Raw genomic sequence first — 21,540 nt, forward strand, 5'->3', positions numbered from 1 at the left:
TTATTTATTTTTGGCTGTGTTGGGTCTTCGTTTCTGTGCGAGGGCTTTCTCTAGTTGCGGCAAGCGGGGGCCACTCTTCATCGCAGTGCGCGGGCCTCTCACCATCGTGGCCTCTCTTGTTGCGGAGCACAGGCTCCAGACGCACAGTCTCAGTAGTTGTGGCTCACGGGCCTAGTTGCTCCGCGGCATGTGGGATCTTCCCAGACCAGGGCTCGAACCCGTGTCCCCTGCATTAGCAGGCAGATTCTCAACCACTGCGCCACCAGGGAAGCCCTGGAATTCCCTTTTCTTTATACTACATTTCTCTCCACTTTGGTGAGTAGTATTTTCTAAATGCAGTGCCTCTTTATTTTGGTATACAGGAAAGTTACTGAGATAATAACTTATGCCCTTACCTGTTGTGGTTCTTGTGTGGTTTTAGTCTTCTCTTTTCAAAAGATACCCTATCTGTCCTCTAATTTTTGACTTAGGTTTTATTTTTGTGCCTTTTAATGTATATAATAAAAATAAAGACATTTCTTTCCTTCACATCTGTGTCTACTACAAAGATCCTGACACATTTTAAGAGCTTAATGAATATTTATTAAATAAATGAATAATGTAGTAAAACCAGATCACATTGTATATATTTACATACATGTAATGAATACATTAGTATAAAATCCTGACTTATCTTCCTATGTTATAGCTGAGACCAATTCATTGCAATTTGATATAGGAAATATTACCATTCAGGATTAAAATGATTATGTTATTTTAAGTCTTTATCAGAATTCAAAGTAATACCTATAAAGTTAAGTTTGAAGAAATCTGAGCTATGAACCACTATTGAAAATAAAACTCATAAATTGTCAATGGTTTGTACATGAAAATAAACAATGTATCTTCCTTTAAATTTGTTGATGGATTTCTTTAACTTAAAAAATGGTATTGCATAATTGTAGCTGCATAGCTACTAAAGGTAAATAGTGTATTTCAATGCAAATCTCGCTGATTTACTGCCAACTAATGGACAACTTTTAGATGAATAAAGCTATAAATGTTTGTAAACATTGGATTCCACATAACACATCTCCTCAGGGAGCTGTTTCATGTTAATGAGCTTTATATTTTTGAATCTGCAGTACCCGGAAGAGACACAAAGCAATAATGGTATCATCAAAGCATAATGTGGAGCTGTTCATTCAGATAACTTAATGTAAGGGGCCTTTTCTATACATACAATGCTGGATAAAGCAAATGAAATAAATTAACTTGGAGCTGACCACAGATTATGATGGATGATATAAGTACAGTGATATAATAAAACTGAATTATCATAACATTGTTATGCATTAGAATATATTTACATTTAAGGGTGCCATATAGAAAGGGTGATAGATTTGAACTCCAGTGATCTATTTTAGCCTCTACTTTTCTAGTTACTAAATCTGTGGTTTAAAGTATATCAGATCAATTCTAAGAGACCCAGTTTTCTTATCTATAAAATGTCAATGATATACATCTATTAGTTGGTTCTCCTTTTCCACAAAATGTTGTAGATGGAAGGATTTCACATGTAGAAATAACCAGCAACTGTTGAAAATGCAGAATCTAATTAGAGAAGTCAGAGTGCCAGATACAGAACTGGGACAGCCTCATAACTGGGAATGTTAAAATGACAGCAGTCCATGAGGTTTTCAACAGAAAGTTTATAGAAAGAGAAAAGTAAAGAGTTAAGGACAGAACTTGAAAAATTTCTCTCGTCAACCTCGCTCATGAAATTCCATTCTATATATCCAAATACCTACTGGCCATGTCAATGCAAATATAAAACACACACACACAAATATTGCTGTACAGTAGACTCAAAAGAGTGAAAGTATATTAAAATCATTAGAAACTTTCTAAGCTACATTTAAAAATTAAATTCTGGTTGGTTTCTATGATCATGATCATGTGATTATGACCATTAATAATCCATTATCTCCAATTATATCAATAACTTCAGCAGTACCTACAGTGACACTAAAGAACCATAGACTTTTATCTTGATTTTAAATGGTTCATGTGTCTTTCATTATTATCAGACTCCTATTATTTTTAGAAAAGCTAAAGAATAAATGAGTACATCAAATACAAATACACATTTATTTGATATTAAGATAAATAACTGTAGGTATGTATTATATACATTGAAATTTCATAGAGTAAGCTTCTGTCATAAAGTAATAACTATTACATATAAATACCTAACATATTCTAGATATTTTTAAAAGATTGTCTATGTATATAATTTAAGGTTTATAAAAATATTTGAACTCATTATTATTATTCCAAATTTATGGATGACTGGCCTAAGATGATAGAGGTTTGGTTACTTATAAATGATCTCATGGTCACTAATTTATTTACTTTTTGAATCAGGAAGTTTGACCTCAGAGACAGCACGCTTTATACTATAAAGCTTCCCATATGTATAGTCTTTCATAGAAATAGTACAATAATCATTGTTACATTAACATACACTCACATGCACATACATACTTGTTTATTTAGTAATCTGTGTCTAGATTTCTGTATTGTACCTATGTGAGAAAGGCAAAATACTTTTGTCAGAATCTAATAACTGCATGCAATCTGTAAACTTAGCTTCTCTTACTTTCTCCCTCAATTCTGACAGATGATTAGGATAAAAGGTAATTCTTTTTAAATAATAATCAGGAGAAAAGAGAAAATACTCAATAGCTCAATTCAGATTCAAGATATGATGCTGTATTCATATATGATGCTGTATCACAATCAGATATTTATATATGATGCTATATCACAATCAAATACTCTTTTAATTCCTTTCTTCCTTTGCATTTTCATAAAACTTTACCTAAAAATTCACATGCTGGTAGTGAATGTTTTTTTGCTTATGCCAGAATGAAAAAGAAAACCATTAACTGTTCAGTTTCAAGCTATGGTTGCTTTTTTTCCCTATTATTTTATTTTATACATTAGATAATTGTCTTGACATTACTAAAGCAAAGGATGCAGAGGAGGTAACAATGGAAAATATTTGTAGTCATAGTGGCTTCTAGCAACCACTTCTTTGTATAATATTTTGGTATAAGCAATGGTAAGATTATTTTACCTAATTGTGTTGTCATCTAGTCTTTTATTCTTGACTCAAAGGAAGATCAATAAGGTTATCAAATCCCCCTGAAAGACAGAGACAACAGCACTAGGAAGGAAACAAACTAAAGAAGATGAAGAAGAAGGAGAAGAGGGAAGAGGAGGAGGAGAAGGAGAAAAAGGAGGGGGAGGAGAAGAAGAAATAAGAGGGAAAAGGGAAGGAAGAAAAAGAAGGAATAGGAGGAGAAAGGAGGAGTGTCAATAACAATAACAACAAAAATGATTTTTTATGTTTAATCAGACATTCACTGAGCTTTTCACATGTAACAAAATGGATTATAACTCTATGTTGTTTTCAAATATTTTGTAAAAATATTATAAATATGCTTTTCTCTCTCTAACTACTGAATTCCCAATCTGCTGTTCATTGCCTCCCATTCACTAAACCTTACCCGAAGCCTGATGGCAAAGGAACCAAGTTGATACAAGCCAGGCTCCTATGGCACAGATCAGGTTGAAGCATGATGACAAAATGGAATTAATTCAGTATTTTTGCCTCAAAGATTTTCATTTTAATTGAAGTATATACCTTTGTATACATAAATAATACATAACTTCTGTTTGTGTGTTCGTATGCTTTCTTATTTGGAGTCATCTTAAATAGGTTTTCAAAAACACTTAATGACCTTTAAAATTATAAGGGAAAAAATCCAAATAATTGTAAATTGTAGAACACATAGTACCTCAACATTGTACCCACTGATGCAGGGTAAAGAACAATGATAACATGAGTCCACTTGACATTTTGGTTTAAGAAATCAGTCATTGCCAAATGAGAGAATTGTACCATTTTCCTCCTCTCTGTTTATATCTCCTTATCTCCTCTTGTAAGGTATCATTCTTCTATCTTTAGTGAGAATCATTGCCCCACTTTTCTTTATTGTTTTATAGTGATATATGCACTCAAAATGTAGTTAATTTTTGAATGATAATTCTGGTAGGCAGAAAGATGGCCCCCTAAAAGATATCCACATCCGAATCCCTGGAACCTGTGAACATGTTGCATTACATGGCAGAGCGGAAATAAGGTTGCAGATGGAGTTAAGTTTGCTAATCAACCAACCTTACAGCAGGATTTCAACCTGGATTATCAAGGTGGAACCCCTGAAATCATAAGGGTCATAAAAGTGGAAGTTGGATGCAGAAGAGGGAAAATTAAAGAGATGGCAGCATAAGAAGAATGCAGCCTGACATAGCTAGCACTAGAATGGAGGAAGGGGCCCATGAGCTAAGGAATGTGGGTGACCTTAAGAAAATGGAAATGTCAAAGAAAGGAATTCTCCTCTAGAGCCTCTAGAAGGAATGCAGCCCTGCCGACATTTTAGTTTTAGCCCATTGAGACCCATTTAGAACTCTAACCTTCAAAACTGTAAGATAAATTTGTACTAAGAAACAAAGTTTATGGTAATTTGTTACAATAGCAATAGAAATCTTATCAAATGATCAATTATAATGAAATGTGCATGCTTATTATAAATAGAATCTCATTATATCCATTCTACTATGATTTGAAACTTAAGGTCAACATTTTTGTGAGATTCAACCATCAAGCATCAATAATGCTTGAGGCTACAGATTATTCATATTCATTACTGTATGATTTCCCATTGTATGAATAATCCACTATATAGTTACTCATTCCAATATTAATAAATCTTTGAGATTTTTGCAATTTTGAACTTTACAAAAAATGTTGACAAACCGTTCTGGAAAAATAAAAAAAGGAGATCAAGGGCCCTTGGAGAAATGGCTGATTCTGGGACCAGGGCAGGAAATAGACAAGATGATCCTGCAGTAACTTGTAGTGCCAGAGAGTAAGGATTTATTAAAAAAAAAAAAAAAAGCAACGATGATAAGGTGTGCCAAAGGAACTCAGGAACCAAATGAAAGAGCTCCCAATGGCTAATTCTGGAACAATTTGTGCAAAAAACCACATAGTGTATAATTGGATTTAACACAGAGCATAAAATAAATATTCCTTGGTCCATACTGATATAAAAAAATGATTTTAAAAATATATTAGATGCAGAAGAATTCCAAATAATTTATGTGGATACTCTATCCTCAAAGAAATAGGGCTTAACTCCACACTACTTGTGTCAGCTGTACATATTGAGTTTCTCCAAATGAGGACAGTATGGAAAGGGCATAATATTACCTTTAGAATGGAGAAACCTGACAAATACTACTTGTTCAAGAGGTCAACATCAACAGTGATGCCGTGTTGATAGCATGTATCCTTGATATGTTGTGATAGAAATTCACTTTATGTCTGTGATCCTCCTCCCTAAAACCAGAAGTATAACCATGAAAAAATAACAAATCTAATTTGAGGGACCTTCTATAAACACATGATCATTACTTCTCAAAATTGTCAAGGTCGTTAAAACAAGAAAAGTTTAAGAAATTCTCAAAACCAAGAGGAGAATAAGGAGACCTACTGACAAAAGGTCATGTGATATCTTGGGGGGAGGGGTGAATCCTGGATTAGAAAAAGAAAATTAGGTTAACTATAGAAATCAAAATAATATATGGATGTTATGTAAAAATAATGTGTAAATATTGATTCATCCATTGTAAAAAATGTACCTTTCTAATGTAAGGTATTAGTAACAGGGGAAACTGGGTGTGGGCTGCAAGGAAACTATTATATTTGTAATTTTTTCATAAATTTAAAACTGTTCTAAAAAATAAAGTTTGCTTATAAATCAGTCATTTTCATCCCATCTGCAATTTCATCTGTGTAATATATCAAGCTTTTAATAGATTTGTGTATTTGCTTCTGAGGTCTCTATGTTAAATTGATTGTGTCTATCAGAATGTCAAAAACATACCCTTTTAATTACTATAGATTTTAAGTGAGGCAGTATTGGGTACGGCAGATTCTTTCACTTTGTAATTCTTATACATAGGTTCTTGTGTGTCCTGGCCCTTTGCCAGGACGTATAAGTTTTTGAGACCCCTTATACCAAGGTCCTTAAAAAGCATGTTTCAATTTTTTATTTGAATTTTGTTGAATCCATAGTTCAGTTGGCAGAGAATTGACATCTTTCCAGTATTAAGTATTTCCAGAACTTGGAAGATGTTTTCATTTGTTTAGGAGGATTTTTATGTCTCATAGAGGTCTTGTTTATGTTTTTATTGTTTTTTTATTCACATGTATTTCCTATTGTGGATGCTGTTGTAAAATGGCATCCTTTTAAGCTAATTTTTTTTTTAAATTAATTAATTATTTATTTATTTTTGGCTGCGTTGGGTCTTCGTTTCTGTGCGAGGGCTTTCTCCAGTTGCGGCGAGCGGGGGCCACTCTTCATCGCGGTGCGCGGGCCTCTCACTGTCGCGGCCTCTCCCGTTGCGGAGCACAGGCTCCAGACGCACAGGCTCAGTAGTTGTGGCTCACGGGCCGAGTTGCTCCGCGGCATGTGGGATCTTCCCGGACTGGGGCACGAACCCGTGTCCCCTTCATTGGCAGGCGGATTCCCAACCACTGCGCCACCAGGGAAGCCCCTAAGCTAATTTTTAAAATACGTTTCATTGTATATAGAAATGGAACTTTTATGTTGATTTTATATACGGCAAATTTGCTGTGCTCATTTTTTAAATATCTAGTGAACATATGTTTTTCTATTTATTCTGTTTATATGGTGGATTGCATTAATGGATTTTTCTAATGTTTAAGCAGCCTTGCATTCTTGGGGTAACTCACATGGTAATTCTGTTACCTATTTTATACTTTGCTGATATTGTTTTGCTAAGAATAAGATTTTTCCATGTTCTTCATGAAGAGCCTGACCTATAGCTGTTTATTCTTGTATTGTGCTTCTTATTTTTTGGTATCAAGGTTATAAGCATAAGGGTATGAGTTGGGTATAACCTCCTCTTTGCCCTTTCCTCTGCAATACTGTGTTTATGTTTAGATGTGGTTTGTGTTTTTGTGTGTATGTGTTTATGTGATTAGAAATAGAATTTCTGAGTATACAGTATTCAACTTTATTAACAGTTGGTCTCCAAAGTGATTGTAGTAATTCATACTTTTGCTAGTTTTGCTAGTTAGTGCATAAATGTTATGTTGATTTTTACATCAATGAAATTCTTGTAATTGTCAGGCATTTTATATTTATCAATCTGATGTCAGTGAAGTGATGTCTCGTTGTTGTTTCATTATCTACTGTCTAGGTTATGTGTAAGATTCAACCTCTTTTCACCTCTTTTATTGAGAATTCAGAATTCTTCACCTTTGTGTTTTATTGTATCCTCTGTATATTTTTAATTAGGTTTTTAAAATTATTATTGCTTTGCAGAAATTCTGTATATATTTTGGATAATGATCTTTGGTTAGTTACATATTTTGAAATATCTTCCCTCAGTTTGTGGCCTATACTTTAATGTTATTAATTTTATCTTTTGTTGTTTGGGGAAAAAATATTTAAAATACAACCAAATATCTAATTTATTTTAATCCTTGTGCTTTTATTTTTTAAAACAAATTCTATTCTACTCAATATCATAAAGATAGTATCCTATTTTCTAGATATCATTTGGGAATTTTTGTTTAGATGTTTATGTCGTTAATGTGTCTGGGAATTATACTTCATGAGATATGATTGGATCAAACTTTATTTTTTTCCCTATGGATAGCCAACTTTGTAATAACATTTACTGAGTGAATTTCCTCATGGATTTGTAATGCTTCTCTAGTAAATAGCAAATTCACAGGTTACATGACTTGGCCTCTTATTTTTTTCTATTCCCTTTGACTCTTTATCTACTATTTTACCAACATCCTACCATAGTTTCATCATAATTGTTGCTATCTTGTAGGAAAATTTCCTTGCTTTATTCTTTTTAATATTCTCAAACTTCTTTTTCTTAGCTTTTTATTTGATCTTAAAATGTGTAATTATTTATCAATTAATGTTCTTATCATTATATTCAAATCATTGGTGTAAATAAGGATGTTTAGATTTAAATCTGATTTTTATTTCAGAAACTAAACATATTTAGTGACTCTAGTTGACCAAGTTTGGTTTAAAATAAGCATGGCTATGCCATTTTGTAACATGCATTTCCTCATGGTATGATTTTATGATTTAGTCCATTCTAAATGAATTCAGTGCTTCACTGCATTATTGATGTATCTTCAAGAAAGTGCTTCTGATGAATTTCAAATGACTAAACTTTGTCCTTGTGAAATCATCGAAAATCAGCTCCATGAAGGGGTTCATCTGGTAATTTTTCAAAGTCATGATGTAAACTAAAAAATCTTGCCTGTGAAGTTAATAGATATTCATAGAAATCTGAGTACAAGCACACACAGACACACAAAAAAGTGTGTGTGTGTTTCTATTTTCTTTGGTCTTTTAAAAAGGTTTCAAATATTATCAGCCAAAAGTTGTGAGTTGTTTCTATATATATATGTGTGTGTGTGTATATATGTATATATATATATATATATATTTATGTAACAATTACATGTTATTTTGGGGGGCATAATGTTTTTCAATGTTGTGAAATGTTTGGCTGAATCCCCTTGTTTTTGTTTTTGTTTTTTTTAAAGTTACTTTATTTATTTATTTTTGGCTGTGTTGGGTCTTCGTTGCTGTGCACGGGCTTTCTCTAGTTGTGGTGAGCGGGGGCTACTCTTCGTTGCGGTGCGTGGACTTCTCATTGCGGTGGCTTCTCTTGTTGCGGAGCACGGGCTCTAGGCACATGGGCTTCAGTAGTTGTGGCACATGGGCTCAGTAGTTGTGGCTCGCGGGCTCTAGAGCGCAGGCTCAGTAGTTGTGGCGCATGGGCTTAGTTGCTCCGTGGCATGTGGGATCTTCCCGGACCCAGGCTCGAACCTGTGTCCCCTGCTTTGGCAGACGGCTTCTTAACCACTGCGCCACCAGGGAAGCCCTGAATCCCCTTGTTTTTAACGACAAGAACAAATGTAATGTGAATGCTTACATTTAAAGAATTAAAAATACGTATTTTTTTTTCTTTACCAATATTCTCAGTGAAAGAAAATATAATGACCAAGGACAATTGAGTGCCTCATGTATATAAGTAATTCTGACTTTTCCATGCGGTCATTGTCTTTGTTTTATTGACCATGTTGTAAACACTTACATTATAAAATGGATATAACCACAATATCAAAATTTAGTAAAAGTGAATTTTCATTATACTTTAATTCATTAAATGATTGTATTATTGGATCTCATATTTCCCCAAGGCTATTTAATAAACCTAAACTTAAAAAAATCAATATTTCCTCTTGGTTTCACTTTACATTAATGCATTAATTTTTAATGTACTCATAATATCCTAATATTTCAAAATAGGCAGCTGTACTGAGGCATATGATATCAGCATTTAAACAACATACATTTGTTCATTGTATTGATTTACAATAAAAACAGATACATTTTCTGGCATGGATATATTGATTTACAAAACTAATCTCAAGAAGGTATGATGAGTAAACATAAACAAAACAGAGCTTTTTACTGTCTTCCATATCCTGAAATATTTTTCAATTAATAGGAATAAAGAGAAGGTATGCTGTGGGCAAGGCATATTAATTGTGTAGGAGAAACATCTAAGTTTTTCTCTAAGGGAAACCATTTCACTAAAATTATAACGCCAAAAAAAAATGAATCAGGAGCTTTAAAATGGTGCCTGTGGAGGGATAGAACTCTTAGAGGGGATCTAGAGTTGGATTTCAGGTCAAGGTATTTTCATTAATATGCATTATTTTTCTCAGTGGAATTCATAGCTTTCCTACATTTATATGAAATTTTAATTTATTTATCATATACCTCTGTCTATACTGTATCCTAAGTTCTCAGAGCAAAGGGTTTTTTTTGTTTGTTTTTGGTTTTGCTTTAATGCATTTCTGTATCACCAGTGTTTGTCACAGTTCCTGGCAAATAGGTTTTCTAAGCATTTTTTGGAAGAATGCATGAATGAATCAATGAACGAAGTGTTTCATATTTAAATTATAGTTTAAAGCATCATGAAAATACAGTATTTAAAATAATTTAAATTTTTTAAAACAAAAATTGGCATTCACAGGAACCATGTCACGTTTTTTCTTTGCACGACGAGAACCTAGATGAGTGTTACAGTTATATTTATTAAATGAATGAATGAATGAATGACCAACATAATTTGTACCTAAGAATTATATTAGTCAATTCTTATTTAAACTATATGTGAAAAATTCCAAAAAAGTAGGTATGTTTCTTTAGACGATCTGTTCTGTGATTATCTCTTACACCATTCAAAGGAAAAGCAGATGGTGAGCAAGATTACAGTCTCCAGGGTCATAGCTTATCCTTGCTCGAATAATTGTTAAATTGTATCTGGGGGGGAAGTACATTTATTTCTCTAGATGATTAACAACTATATAGACTTTTTAGCGTAGTTAAAAAGTGTGTACTAGCCTTGTATGTTGGGCTAGTAGAAATTGTCAGTGGGTAAATGAGAAGGGGACAAAGAGGAGTGATGAAATTAACATCTGCTTCCAAGGAAAGGGAAAAAAGCTTGTCTATCCTCAAGAGAAACACATTTAAAAAAGATGAATTTCATTCTATTTTAAGTTTACCCAACAACATATTTAACATGTTAATTGTGTTCATTGGTACATATTAGTCCATTGCTAAGCAACAAAACCCTGCCCATTTATTTAGGCTGTTAATCTATTTATTCCTTATCTAAACTCATGAGGGTAACTCATTATAATGCTTATTAACTGCTGTGTTCCTAGCAAAAATATTAATACACTTTTGCTGCAGAAAAGATGAACTTTTAAGCCATTGACATTATTTCTCATTGTTTCAAAATACCAGATAAATAGACAGTATTTTGCACCTTTATTGCAGATGTCTGTGTAAATATTCATATAGACCTGAATGAAAATATTAAGAAAAATAATTGCTATGCAATTAATGACCAAGAAATTCTACTAATCAATGAGGCAACAGTTAATACATTTACGTATTTGTATTAAACCTTAGGCAGTAGTTTTTTGCATATAATTTACATATCAATGGATAAAAGAAGTACATTTTAAATTTGTAAATATTAAGGTTTCTTTCCTAGTATATAGCAAGGAATAATAAATTTTGTTCAAGAAAACAAATTTTCACATCTCCCAATAAAATGGTAGTTACTAGGGTTAGTATAACATATACAATGGTTTGTATTAATTGTGAGAGAGTGAATTTGAAATTATAGATATAATGATACACAGAACATTCTTGAAATAAAGATAGCAGATTACAATATTAAACATTATTTAGGAAAGAAATAAAGCTATTTCTTGTAAAGAGTCTAAATTATTTTCTTGTACAAGAGCAAACGCTTATACACTTACAGTGAACTCTTATTTGATTTTCATCCTCAGGGAAACTCTGTTTCAAGTTTTAATCAACAAATTTACTAGTAGATTTTAAAATCCAAACTGTAGACAAGTTGTAGTCTGCATACAGATATGCACACATTTAGTTTTACATTTTTGCGTGAAATAAATGTTTGATATAAATATTTGTCACTTGGAGATAGAGATATAAATATTTGTCACTTCTATTTAAGTGGAATTATTGTGAAACCATAGCTTGTTCTATGAATGCCAACGTTTTTTACTGTGAATATCAGATAAAATTTTTAACAATTTTCGTTATCACTTAACATTATTGAATATAATCCATTTTCCATCACAATATATTATTAACTTAGTCTGCCATAATACAATGTTCATTTTAGGAAATATTAAATTGAATATATTAAGTAGGTCCTCATCTGTTTGAACTTTTTTTGAGTAATGAAATTCTCCTGTTATACATTCCAGATTGGGTCACACAAATTTCTAATTTTTGTCATCTGATGTTCTTCTCTTTACTAAACAGTGTACTTGACTTTAAGAAGCCATCCTTACTTTTTAAAGACTATATACTAGGAAAGTAAAATACAAAAATGTTAGAAATTGAAAGCAAGTAACTATGAGAGGCAATTTATGATTAAAATGTTTCTGACACATTGTATGAATAGATCTAAAGTCCAATTTTCATTCCAATAAAGTGCTAACAAAAATACCTGATTTCTGACATTCAGGGTTTTTGTGAAGAGCAAAAACAAGATATGTAAATCAGGTTACAAAGTATTTCGTAACAAGAATGTATTCAGTATAAAACAAATTGAAATGAGTTGACTTCTCTCTGCTGTTTTAGGTTTTTGTTTGGTTCTGCTCTGTTTTGTTTTCCAGCCTTTTAGCTGCATTTTAAATGGCTATAAATGAATCATCCTTTCATTTTCTGACGGCTTGTCTGTGGAGTTGTCCTTGGGGGTTATATTCTATACTTAGTGCTAAGGTAAAACTGTGAAACAGGCAAAATTTCCCATGAAACTGGGACAGGCAGTCTCATCATCGAGTCTTTTAACTTTCTCTTAGCCACATAAGAATGGGCATTGGGTCTGGAACACTTCCTTACCAAGAGAGAAAGAGTCCTCATAGCTTGTGCCTGACTTATCACCTTGTGTGGGTAAGCCTTTCCCTGTTTCAGACTCAGTGTGTACTCTTTTGTTCACTTAAGACGGTGTGTCATATGGCACTTGGCCAGCCCACTGCTGTATGTGTCCCCTGCAGGGAGGGGATAAGGTCCTTCTGCTGCAGCACAAGAGGTGTGAGTGCAGGTCAGCTGCTCGGGGTTGGCTACGTGTAGGAACCCGCTAGCTGTGGGAGACTGAAGCCCACTATTGAGGCTGATCTTGTTCCTCTCTTCTCCTTGCGAGTAAAGCGTTGTTCCATCCAGCGTTGACGTTTTCCTTGATGACTCAGATACCAAGATGCAGTGGGCAGAAGTGCTCATCTTCTGTTCCTAATAGGCAGCTGATGCCACTTGCTAATCAGAAAGCAAGCACATTAATTAAAGTATGACTGATTTTACATATTCAGAACTAAAGTACTAATATTTATGGACATAAAATTCCTGGGGAAAATTCTATATACGCTATATAATTCCATAGAGGGATAAATTAATTCAAGTTGTTTCCTACTAATCTATAACATAATTTACGCGTGTTGTTTGAGCTTCCTTAGCGGAGGTGACATAGTTAACTGATTATGAGCACAAGCTGAACTCTATCTTTTCCTTTTGATCTTTGTATTTGACTTCTAAATACAATCATTTATAGGCACACTTTTTTGTAAATCCTACGTATTTTACTTTTCTGTTGTCTTTGTATTACATCCACATATCACTATGTGTCCTTTAAAGATTTGATTGGATTAGTAGAATTAAATATGAATAAGGAATGCTTGAATAGGAAATAATTTCATATGTAGAGGGTTTATTATTAATTACTTAATCTTACTTTTCTAAACAACCTTGTTATTCTGAGAACTGAAATAATGTTTTATAAGTTAAAAAAGGAATCTAAATAACCTTTATATGATTAAGAATGATTCCAAAATAGGTAGGTAAAAAATGTTTTCCAAAAGAAGGTTAATAGAAAAAAATGAGTTAAATCTGTATAGCATACAAAACACCAAAATAAGTCCCATGTGGATTTAGGACTTAAATATCATCATCATAATAAAATATTGCATGTATACATATATATATAACATACACGTTTTATATATTATTTATATATATACACACATATATATAACACACACACACATATATATATATATATTTTTTTTATAGATATATATTTACAATGTAAAAAAATACCTTAGAAATTTTAGGATTATTCTAGTTCTGTGAAAAATATCATGGGTATTTTGATGGGGATCACATTAAATCTGTAGATTGCTTTGGGTATTTTGGCCATTTTAACATTAGTAATTCTTCCAATCCAAGAGCATGAGATATCTTTCCATTTCTTTAAATTATCTTCAGTTTCTTTTATCAATGTTTTATAGCTTTCTGCATACAGGTCTTTCAAAGTAATCTGAAAAAAATATATGGATAACTGAATCACTTTGCTGTATACCTGAAACTAACACAATATTGTAAATCAACTATACTTCAATAAAAAAAAAAAAAAAACCCATAGAGCATGACATCAAAGTAAGATACACAAGGAAAAATATTGATATTTGACACCATAAAATTCCAACTCTTTAAAATAATAAAACAAGCTAATTAACATAAATACAACAAACTTTCATTTTAGCTACTCCAGTTCCTTTGCCTTTACATATAAATTTTATAATAATCTTGTTTATATCTACAAAAACTTTGTTGGGATTTTGATAGGAATTGGGTTAAATCTGTGTATCAATTTGGGAAAAACTGACATATTATATTAAGTTGTCCTATCTGGTAGGACAGATAGGTATGTCCCTCCATTTATTTAGACCTTTATTTTCTTTCATCAGTATTTTATGGGTTTTCAGCATACAAGTCCTGTATATGTTTTTTTTCGATTTGCCTTAAGAGTTTTATTTTTTGAGCAATTGTAAAAATTAATAATTGGTATTTTTTCAAAGTGTTAATGCCAGTATGTATACTTTCTAAAACGACAGATTTAAAAATAAAATACAGTAGAGACTCAGCATTCCTGTAAATGCGAGCATTAACATGAGTTTGCAGACCCATGGAAAACATTCAGTTGTCTAAGATCTTGAATTATAAACAAATCAAAGCAGACAAACAAAAGCTTTATTCACATTAAGCTGCAATATTGAGCATTTATTTAAATTACGTTCACAGTCCACAAAGCACAGTACATTAGCAGTAGTCATGAATAAAATTCACAGTAGAAATCTTTGGTATTTCCTATTGCTTTACACTTTCATACCTAGCACAAAGTATTACTTAAACTAATTCACTTCAAAATCATGGTAATAATTAGACCTATTTCTAAATCTCAATTTTAATGTATTAATTGAACAGCATACATATTACTATATCTCACTTTTAAAAATTTTGAAAAATGTTTTCGTATATAAAATAGATAATTTTTTCATTTAACAAGGGGGTCTTTATATGCTGTATGAAATGGTCTCCAAGATTTGCTAAATAAACACTGAATAAAACAAAATGAAAAGTTTTAGAACAATATGCATATTATGCTAAAATCTGTGTGAAAAGAACAGTGGGGAAATGAATATATAAGCAAATATATATACTTTAAGTAAAGTATCTCTTAAAGACCACCCAATAAACTCTTCACACCGAGCAATTTCAGAAGAATTAGGTGTGTGAAAGACAGAGGCAAGCAAGAGAAATCCCTTCGTAATTTTTGAGCTGTGAGCCAGGTGTTTATTAACTTTAAAACAATAATAATAAAAATAAAATTATAAAATATAATCAAAATAATAGTTTACCCAGGGATAATAAATATACAAACAGTTGTTTGTATGTTTAAACACAATTTAAGTTCACGTCCTTTATGTTTATAATTATATTTTAACTTAATTGTTGGGGCAAGTCATGTGTTTCATATAAGAAAGAGCTCAATCAATATAAATAATAAATTGTAAGAGATACTAGCTCGGAATGTTCTTTTCATGTGTGGTATTGGAATCATCAGAGGGAGCATTCAGTTCTTATATGATTTACATTCCATTCAAAATTAACAGACTTCTTTTAATGTAAAACAATTTTAGAACACTACTAACAACTGTGACTTAATTTTAACTCATCAACTAGACACAAACTGTTCTAAATAGTATCATCCATTCTCTCTGCCATCACATGGTTTTACTGCATCAGAATTAAATGACTTTAATGACTTGTCATGATTTATCATCCAGAGAATGAATAAATATATACTTTCTATTATTAATCTCATTACTCTCATGCATGACTTGACATTATAAATTATCTTGAAAAGAAACATGTTTTACTCATTTTTCTTTAGCATAATGTATTAAAATATAATTCTCATTCTGAGGGAAAATGTATACCTGATTAGCAATAAAAATGTGTATTTTACATCCATTTAAACTTTACTTGAAAATAACGTTCATCTCGTGCATCAGGTTTTAATTGAACAAGAATCCACTTTAGGCATATGTATTTTTGTGTACTAGAGAAAACTAATACATAATGATGAATCAGATTATATATTTATATATTTAATAAGCAAATAATCTGTAAGTATAGAGAAAGCTAATTAATAATAATAGTCTAAAAGGGACATATGTTTTTTTCTTTTTTTTTCTTTTTATTGAAGTACTGTTGATTTACAATATTGTGTTAGTTTAGGTGTACAGCATAGTAATTCAGTTATACATATATATATTCTTTTTCAGTTTTTTTCAAAAGAATTATGCTGTTAATATATGATATTGTTAGGTTTATTACAGTTTTGACTGTGTGGTTAAAGCAATCTAAACATGGTATAGTTGGTTCAATAATTATTTTTCCAACTTATTTGCTATCTACCACCAGATTTTAGAATAGACACTGTGTATAGTTTGCATATAATAATATTTATAGAGTTATTAATACTTCCAAGAAGGACACTATTTAATTAGCATCAAAGGCAAATGCTTGAACTGTTAATTGTGAACTCTGGATTTGCTTTATACCTCAGTTGCAATAATGGATATTCCTTATTGTGTATATGTTTGTGTTCATTAATTTAAATAAACTATCCATTTATAAATTATAGTTGAATAAAAATAATAATAGAGGCAGAACAATGTGCAAACACACAGCTTTTGTCACCAGGCATCCTAGCCCAAGCCTTACACTATATATCCCTGGTATTGTAGAAGATTAATTAGGCTCTAGAGTGGTCAGATTTCTCTTCTACAAGTTTACATTATACAGGTCCCTTAGATAAAATGCATTCCATATTTATTAGTCCTAAAAGATTTAATATTCATGCCAAAAGTGAATCTTACTTTTTTTGTCTAAATTTTTCTATCCTTCCCCTGGGTACAAGTAAAGCATTGTGTTCCCACTCACTTGCCTTTGTCTGGTGTTAAAGTTCTCAGATAATGGCCTGGGAGAATCAGCTACTAGTCACTTAGTATAATTAGGTGGTAGTATGGAAAGTTCTCAGATAATGGCCTGGGAGAATCAGCTATTAGTCACTTAGTATAATTAGGTGGTAGTATGGTGTATGGTTAAGAACAGGTCCTGGAGCCACATTCCCAGGCTTTGATCTCAGTTCTGTCACTTACTAACTCCATGACCTTGAGCAAGTTCCTTAATCTCACTATATTTCAATCCTCATTTAGAGAGTAGGGATAAATGAAAATACCTATCTATCTCATAGTTTTTGTGAAAACACTAAGTTATATATAAAAAACTTATAACATTACTTAGCATATATTATTATGAAATTGTTACCTGTTTTTATAATCATCATCATTAGCATCATTGTCACCCTCATCACAAAAGCTTGTAAACTCACTTTGTTCACTAATATATTCCAAGCACATAGAACAATGATTTGCATGCAGTAACTAATCAATAAATTTTTGTTTAATGAGTGAATGTAAGAGTGAGTGTATGACATTGTCCTTTTTCCTATATAGTATCATTCAATATCCACAAACCTGTGAGTTGACATTATCCTAATATAGAGATGACAGTGAAGTTGAGAAAGGAAAAACCTGACCAAGAGGTATATAGATGTAGTGCTTATAAGGATTTAATCTTAGTTCAATGATTCATACACTCATTCAGTTAATTATAATTGAATGCCTTCAAACTCTCAAGTCTAGTATATCCAATATTTATTCCTAAAACAAAGAAATAACAACAGGCATAAAGGGAGTTTAGCATGAAAAGAGTGTCCAGTTACTTGAAACTCTACCCAGAGTCACTATGGGACTACAGTTTCAAACACATTTTTTCTAAAATAATTTTCCTCAAGTTTAAAATCACATTCCTTCAGATCTTATCCTTTCCCTTCCCAAAAGCTTGGTAAATGTTAGAATAGTTATAGAGGGTCTCTTCATTTGAAACACTGTAATTAAATTATCTAGCCTACTGCATTCCTAATATACACTGGCACTTAGCAATCATCATTTGCACAGGAGTGGCTCAAAGCATGCTTAAAATATTAACTTGGAGAGGCAGCATTTGTACGTGGGATATTGTCAAACTGAACACAACTTAAAATAAATATATAAAATAATACCATTACATTTAGGTAGGAAGAATCACTACATTGAACTGTACTACCTTAAATATCGTGCCTCCTAACTATCATTTTTGGGTAGAACAAACATCAAACTTTAAATGTTAAGAGAAGTATATCGGATATCCTGAGTTTTCCCTTTAGATCTGATTATGGGATTTTGGAGAATAAGTTCCATAGCTGATGAAAATAAAAGGATCCAAAATGTGATGAGACAGTAAGTTAGGTGTCAGCTACCACATAAAAGACAATGAGAAGATTACTCATCATTATTTAATTATTTAAAAATAAATCTTTGAAATATTCAAGTAATTAAGTAAACAGTTTTTGACTACAGTTTTTAGTATGCTGATTCAATTAGACATTAACAGACAAGCTTGAGTAAAGTGAACATAGAGAAATAATGTATTGAACACATGTGAAATATCAGACTGTAGATGTGGAGGTGTGATTTCATTTAATTATTACAATAGCCCTGTAAAATAGAAATAGATATTAAATAAACTTTACTCAGAGACATTAAGTGAATTGTCATTGTTCAGTTAAGAAATGATAATTTTAGGATTGAATCATTTGCCCCTACAATACTATCTATCTTTTCCCAGGAAGTCCCGTGAACCAAAAATATTGGCAAAACCGTATATTTAATTTTGAAAATAGAATTATTTTTGACTTAGTGCATATTTAATAATTTAGAGGAGAATATTGACTAGTTTGTGTGAGTAGAAAAGGGCTAAAATATGCTTTATTGAAACAGGATTTTTTTTTTTGGCTGCACAAATGGCTTTCTTCATGATATCAATGGTGTAATCATGAAATATGTAATCAGGGGAACTTGTGAACTTTGATGTCTTAATGCCTTCAAAAGTAAAGGGAATAATTTATTTTCTGAATTGTTTTAGACTTCCCTGAAAAGAAAAAAACAAAGCCAAAGAACTTATCAAGTTTTAAGTTTTTTTTCATGAATCTGAGTTTTCCTTTTTCCAATGTGGACAAAAGTAAAGTGACAGAAATGTAATTACAGAAAAAAACCCCCACATTTGATAATTTTATTAATTTGAAGAAAATTTAAAACTTGCAACCTTTATTTTATTCTTAGCCTATTCAAAGCATAAGCTCAGTAAAATTATTCTTTTTTTAACATCTAGGCAATTTAAGCAAGCAGAGAGAAGTACACTTCTTTTTTTTGACACACTGCTATCATATAACTGGCTCCAATTCCTTTTTTCTATCCTCTCTTTTTCCCTTAAGCTTAATCCTGAGTAAGACTTGGAAGAATTTAATTTAATTTAATTTTTATTTCATACAAATATAAGTGATATGGTAGAATGGGATCTATAGTGTTTACGTGCGCTTTGTTTTCCCCGGCTTGTGAAAGGAAACAAAGACTAAACTACTATATCTGTAGGAATTAGATAACCTCTTGCCTTGGAATCGGAACTCTTCCAAAACAGAGGAAGTCAGTTTGTTAAATCCAGGTAAAGATCTCTAAGAAGTGAATCCCCAAATTGGTGATATTTTAAACGCTCTTTAATCTTTACTAGTGGAAACACTTTTTTTTTTTCCAGAGAAATTATATCTATAAAACTAAATTAAGTTTTTATCCTAATTCTATTTGTCTTATAAAAGGGCACTTGGATATATTACCCCAACAGTGCATGTGAAGGTTTGCCTAAGCAATGGATAGTTATATTTCCATCAACACTGATCAATTCATGATTATATCTAAAACTATCAATTCCCTAAGAACATTATACAAAAGTACAACTAGTAAGGCAGGCCCACATAGTGCGTATTTTCTAAGCTTCTTTTATCACATTAAATAAGGAAGGTAAACATTTGGGGTTCTGTAACTAATTGGTCTTTTTTTTTCATCTATAGAATATTGCAATCTGTTTTGATTATTTACAGGATATGTAAATAATGGGAACTCTTCATCCCCCATTTCACAATTTCAATACTTTTTTTTTTTAAGGTGAGAAACAGTTACTGCTGAGCTACTTTAATATTTAGATTCCACCCACAATGATCTCTGAAAAAGAAATACATTACATTACGTTTTAGAAGCTCAAAGCACTTCCATGTCTACTACATTACTAACTCCTAGGGAAGATATTCAGGTGTAGGAAAAGAAAGTAGATTAATATTAATCCATTCAGAAATCATACATTGAATAGTTACTGATTTCCAGCACTATGGTAGGTATTTATGATATCACGTTGAAAATGGTATTATCCCTTGTTCTCAAGATGTTGGATATGCTTCAGGATTGCTTGAAATCCTTCTGTTCACTTTAAAATGTAGAAGACTTAGAATCATAACCATCTAGAAATATGTTGAAATAAAGTAAGAGACTTATCTGAAAATATAAGAAAATATAAAAATTTAGTACCATAAAGCAGGAAAGAGTTTATTTTTTTAAGGAGAAAAGTTTAATAACTGCCTACAATGCAGGGCAACCCTTATATATAAAAGAATGTAGAAAAAAAGTCTAGTAAAACAACTTTTAAAAGATAATTTAATTACCATAGGAGATTCTTTGTGACAAATATCCACAGTTCAGTTCAGTTAATTTTATATAGGAAATGCCAAACATATGTCTGTGCAGATTTTCCCTTTTTATTCTCTCTCCTTCTCTCCACTCTTTTACACACACACATATTTACAAACTCTTTTCTCTACTAATTTTGTTCAGTCTTTACAGTCTAAAGAAAGCTTTTGTCATTACAAAATTTTATATTTCAAACTTAAAATTGTGGTGGTAAATGTTTAGGATTTCAGTTTTTTTTTTTAAGAAAAATCTTAAGAATATTAAAAATATATTAATTTAATTTGATACTTCATTTATTCATTCATAATTTATTTATTCATTGGTTTTTCATTCCATAAAATATTTATTTAGCATAGAACTCAGGCCAGGAAATATGCCTGGAGACGGATGGTTGGATGGTTGGATGTTTGGATAGATGGAAGGATGGATGGGAGGGAGGAAAGGATGGAGAGAGAGAATAGATGATAGATAGATAGGTAGATGAGTGAATCAATCAATTGAATAGATAAATGCCATACCTTACTTCCATAAAGGAGTTCAACATCTTAAAGGGGTAAAAGAACTCTAATAAAAAATTCAATCTTTATTTCATATTATAATCTATGTGCCATATATAATCTAGAATCTAGATATGTTTGCCTCAATACCTAGTTGTCAGAATGTAGAGCATGCTTTCTTTTATTTCATATTTCCCAGGTTAATTTGTGTTTAAACAATGAAATCCATTA

The sequence above is a fragment of the Eubalaena glacialis genome, chromosome 4 (genome assembly GCF_028564815.1).
Source record: "Eubalaena glacialis isolate mEubGla1 chromosome 4, mEubGla1.1.hap2.+ XY, whole genome shotgun sequence".
In the NCBI taxonomy this organism is placed as follows: domain Eukaryota; kingdom Metazoa; phylum Chordata; class Mammalia; order Artiodactyla; family Balaenidae; genus Eubalaena; species Eubalaena glacialis.